The following is a 6,000-nucleotide window of genomic DNA, read 5'->3' on the forward strand; positions in this document are numbered from 1 at the left end:
ACTGTGAAGATATTTTCCCAGTTTGTTGCTTCCAAGAAGGGAAGAGTTAAGTAACTAGGTAAAAGGAATTAATATATTAAGCAATACTCCAAAATTAAGGAAAGGGTCACAAAGAGGGGAAAGGAATTGGAAGACTAATTAAGAGAGAGGGGAAAAAATCCACTGGGAAAGGTTTATTTGCAAGTTTATTAAGCTGAAATAATTGAAGAGACAATGTGCTTTTCTTATAAATAGAGAGGAAAAGGAATCCTAATTCAGAAAACAAAATATTCAAGTCAAATGGAGTAAATTATAAACTAAATCCTAATGATTTTAAATGTAAATGGGTTAAATATTCCAATAATGTGAAAAATAATGGCTAATAAGATAAGAAAACAAAACATTATGATTTGTTGTTTACAGGAAACCTATAAAAAGCAAAAATATATACAAGAAAAATAAGGGTTTGGAATGAAATTTTTTGTGTATCAGATGAATTCAAAAAAGTAGGAGTTGGAATTATGCTATCACTCAAAGTTAAAACAAAAATCCGTAACACAAAAATGGAAAGTATGTTATGCTGAAATAAACCATAAATAACACATCCATGTTAACATGAAATCTGTCTGCTTCAAGTTCCTTAGCTTCTAAATTTTTCAAGAAAAATTAGCTGAATTACAAGAAAAGATTCATGATAAGACAATATTAGTTGGAGATTTTAATATTTTTCTTTTGATTTTGGATAAATCTATAGCAGAAATATAAATTGGGGAAAATATAGAACTGAATAAATTTCTGGAGAAATTATAGCTAAAAGACTAATGACATCTTTTAAATTGAACTACTAAAGAACATACTTAGCACCACGTGAAATTTTATAAAAATCACTGGGAGCAGAGATGTTGCAAATAAAAATAAAAAGGCAGAAATATGTCTTTTATTGACTGTTGCACAATAAAAATAGTAAGTTCAGGGAATAAAAACAATTCCTTTTCCAAAAGGAAAATTACTAATGAAATCCTAAATAATGAGTACATCATAGAAACAACTAATTATGTATGTGGGGAAAAAATTCCAATGATGACAAAATACTAAAGTAGCTAGGATGTTGCTAAAGCAGTCTCAGGAGACAGAATCTCTGAAATGCCATCCATAGGGAAAAAGATAAGCAAGCAGAAAACTATAAATGGACAAAAGGCCTAATATTCAAAGGGATTTTGTAAACTACAGATTTTTCAGTCTAATTCTAGAACTGATTAGCAGGGGTTTTTTGAAAGGATTTACGAAGAGAAATGGCAATTACTAGGAGTCAGCATGAGTTCACAAGGAACAAGTCATACCAGATTAAACTATTAACCTTTCTAATTAGCTCAGAGAAACTGTGTAGACAGTATTCCTAGATTTCAATAACTCAATAATTAAAATCGACAAATATTTTTGAAGTCATTACTAAGTTCGCACCCTGGGGAAGATGCAAAGTTCAGACAATGGATAGTGTTTACCTTGATGAAGCTTTCAGTTTATCAGTAGGATCTGAAATCATTTTCAAGATTTTTTTTCAAGAAGGTATTTGACAAAGAATCTCATGAAATCCTTAGCGATAGGGCAGAGGCATCAAATACAGAACCCACTGGCCACAATGAGTACTCCTGAGTACTACTGAAGCAGATTAAAATTTAATTGGGAAATAATTAACAAAATAAATATATGATAGAAAATTGATAATGTTATTTGTTTTTTTCTAAGTCAAAGTATAATGCAAAGAATATCTTGGTGGCTCCCATTTCTATTTCAGTTTGACATCATTGGTCTAAATAATAACCCAATTCATTGGATGTGTTAACTAGATGAAACATAACTTTACATTAAGAGTGATGACTGATTAGCAAATAAATAAATAATGATCCCTGCAAGAAGTTCTCTAGGGGAGTGTTTTAACTTTCTCATTCAAATTTTTTGCTAATTATCTCAATGAAGACCTCATTCATCACATTTCATCACATTTAAGATGTCATTAAATTTGAAGTGGCATGTATATTGGCAATAGAATCGGAATCTAAAATAATCTTGACAGTGAAAAAATAGTCTGAATCTAATAGATTGAGGTATAATGGAAACATATGGAAAGTTCTGCACTAAGGTTCAAGAAAGATTTCAACTTCACAAGTACATGGCAATCAAAAATGGAAATTTGACTTAGGCTGCAGTAATAGAAGTCAAAAAATCAGAATAAAATAAGACATTATTTCTATTTTAGTTATTTTTTAAAAAAAATAAACATAATTTTATGTGTGAAGTTATTAGTATTTTTTCTACCAATGTAGATCTAATTCTCATTCTCCAACTAATAGTCTTTGAGAGTTGCCTGTAACACCCAAGATCTAAGTGACTTGTGTAGTGTCACAATATGTGTGAGGGATAGATCCTGAACCCAAATGTTCAAAAACAGCTCTAACCACTACAGCATAATGTCTCCAAAGTCAAGAGTAAATAATGCAATACTATTGTACTGGAAGAAATGAGAAGCTGGTTAATTTTAGAAAAACAAGGAAAGACTTGGATGAAATCATGAAATTAGCAGAACCAAAAGAATTTTGCACATAGTAACAAAAATATTGCTTGAAGAACAACCATGAACAACTAAGTTATTCTGAATATTATAATTAAATCAACTTAAGAGGACCTATGAAGGAGACTCTATCCACATCCAGAGAAAGAAGTGATAAATAAAAATATACATAATATGGTTTTACATTAATATAATACATATATCATATATACCCACATATATGTTTCTGTGTAAACATGCATGTTGTTGTGTATCAAATTATAGCTTCTCTAGTGTGAGGTTTAGAGGGAAGAAAAGAGATAGTTTGGAACTTAAAATAGAACCCAAGAAAATATTGTTTTTTAAATCTAAGTAAACATTAAATATTACACCTTTATCTGAGTACACTGAACAAAGGAGGCCAATGAAGAGATAAAAGACATCCAGATGATATTCACAAGGGTATCAGGTGAAGGAACTAGGCAAGTTTACCCAACAAAAAGAAAAGATTTGGGGGCTTCATTATAGTAAATATTAATGCATTCATAGCTCTGACTTTAAACATCACTACTGAAACTCCATCCTCTGACTCAGATCACAAACCCTCCAATGCCTTCATCTTGACATGGTAATGATTATATGGAAACGATAAGACCTGTGTCCAAATCATATTTCTGATATTTAGTTCTCTCTCTCTCTCTCTCTCTCTCTCTCTCTCTCTCTCTCTTTCTGTCTCTAAATTTCTGTCTATCTCTATGGCTGTTTTTCTCTTTGTGTCTCTTATTCTGTGTCTCTCACTGTCTCTATCTCTCTCATTCCGTGTCTCTCACTTTCTCTGTCTCAGTATCTGTCTCTCTATCTATCTCTATGTCTGTGTCTCTCTCTGGGTCTCTGTATCTCCTTCCTTCTCTCTGTATCTCTCTGTCTCTCTGTCTCTGTCTCTATCTCTATCTCTATCTCTGTCTCTGTCTCTGTCTCTGTCCCTCTCTCTCTCTCTCTCTCTCTCTCTCTCTCTCTCTCTTTCACACACACACACACATTCTTTTTCTCTTTCAACACCCTGATATTGAAGTTGTTCAAGCAGAGATATTATTGTTGAGGAGATCCATGTATCAGGTACATGATTGGACCCCCTCAATTCTATGATTCTAAGTCACAGAAACATTTTGAATAGGACTAAAATAACTCCTCTTTTTCCACCTTCCATTTTTCAGTTATTGTAAATAACAGAGTCTCTATTAAAGTACAATTACCCTTAAAATTGTTCACATACACACAGAAGAAAGAGAAAGAAAAGGTAATAACAGGTTTCTACTAAACTTGTCCTTGAGACATGCGGTTTTGTTTCCCTTTAGACTCAGAACCATATTGCAGTATCACAGTTACAAAGGACTAAGTTGGGCAGCATGAAAATGATTATTTTATCTTCTTTCTTTAATGTATTGGAAATTGATTTTAGAGTATCCAATATATGAGGTAGAGAGATGAAAAAGGAGGAAAGGCTGGCAAGAAGTAATTGCCCTAACCATCAAATAAACTCTGGAAAATCTAAGTAGTAAGAATGGAGCAACAAAAACTTACTCCTGACAACTGCTACCTGCTATAAATTGTAACTACTGCACCTTCTACAGGGAGAGATCATATGCTGACATATAAGCTTTCTTTAAGTGTTGTTCAGATTTCCCAGTTTTCAATACATTCTTCTTTTGGGTGACTAGCATTGCTCCACAGGCTCCTTCACCTAAGCCTGTTTGGCAATCACAACAGCTCTTTCTTCACTCAATGCAATACAATTGTAATGTTTTTTGCAAAGCCTTCCCAAACTTGGGTGAGCTAGGTAATTTTTCATATTCATCATCTCCCATTCTCAACATTCACCCAGTGCTCTGACTCATTCTGTCTTCTTCCTCAAACCAATTTCTCATTTTTCTCTTATGAATTTGTAAGTAGGCAGAATGACTCTCCACACTGATGTCTTTCTAGTATTAATTCAGCTGCTCCTTTTAACAACAAATAGAGCTTGCTCATATTTCAATGTGTGTGTGTGTATGTATTTATAAACCATGTGTTTATATGTGTGTATATATAATAATAGTTAACATTTATATGGCATATATTATGTTCCAGGCACTGTGCTAACAATTATTATCTCATTTCATCCTCACAACAATCCTGAGGAGGGGGGGGGAGAGATAAGGAGTACTATGATTATCATTTTGCAGATGAGGAAACTGAGATAAACAAAAGTAAAGTGATTTGTCCAGGGACACACAACTACTGAATGTCAAGCTGGATTTGCAGTCAAGTCTTCTTGACTCCTAGTCCAACTACTCTATCCATTGTATTATCTACCTGCTGAGAGTGAGGGGGAGATATTGAGAAAAGGGGGGGCAGAAAAGAGAGAGAAGGAGGAGGAGAGAGAAGGGTGAGAGAAAGGAAGTGAAAGAAAATGAGTAAGAGAGAGAAAGAGAGAAACAAACAAAGATGGGGAAGGAAGGAAGAGAAAGAAAAGGAGAGTGAGACAGGGAGGAAGGAGAAGTGAGAGAGAGAGAGAGGCAGAGAAAGAGAAGAGAGAAGAAAAGAAAAAAAAATAGAAAGGGAAGGAAGGGGGAAGAAAAAGAGAGAAAAAGAAGAGGAAAAGGGGGGAATGCGAAGGAAGGAGGGAGAGGCAGAGAGAGACAGACAGAGAGAAAAGAAAAAGAGAGAAGATAGACACACAAAGACAGAGAGAGGGGGGAAGGAAGAAATAAAAGGAGGGAGAGAGAAAGGGGATGGAGAAGGAAGGAGAAAGAGAGAAAGATGGAGAGAGAAGAGAAAGGAAATAAAAAGAAAGAAAGAATGAAAAAGAGAGACAGAGAGAAGAGAAGAGAGAGACAGAGATACAGGGAGAGAATTGTGTTTAAAAAATTAGTGAGTTTTAACTGCATTGTCAAATAAGAAAAAGTAACCTCCCCAAGTGATTAAGTTAAAGCAAAATATTGGTTCTAAGCCTTTTTTTTTTCTTTTCCCTCTTCTATCCTCATTCCTCCCCATTATATAGTATGCAAATATCAGTGTGACCATCTTGTTTCTCTTGTGTAACTCAAGCTCTGTTGTTGTTTCTATTAGATTCAATTCAGTCTAACAAACATTTATTAAGTGATTAGGATCAAAGAATGAAAGATTTATTTCTTTGTAAAGAACTCCTCTTACCAGTGGAAACCTATGCTTTCCCTATAATTCCGCAGTCTTGGAGACTTCTCTGGGGCACTGAGAGGTTAAGACTCACCCAGAGCCCCACAATCGATAAGTCAGTCAACAAGTACTTACTAATGTGCCAGGAATTGCACTTTTCACTGGGAATTCAATTACAAGGAATAAAGTCCCTGCCCTTACATTCTAGTGGGGAACTTACATTCTTGTGGGGAAGACAACACATAAAAGAAGCTGATAGTAGGGAAGCAAGTTGAAAACAGCACTTCTAGAGGAGTGCA

The sequence above is a fragment of the Sarcophilus harrisii genome, chromosome 4, assembly GCF_902635505.1.
Source record: "Sarcophilus harrisii chromosome 4, mSarHar1.11, whole genome shotgun sequence".
NCBI classification, from domain to species: Eukaryota; Metazoa; Chordata; class Mammalia; order Dasyuromorphia; family Dasyuridae; genus Sarcophilus; species Sarcophilus harrisii.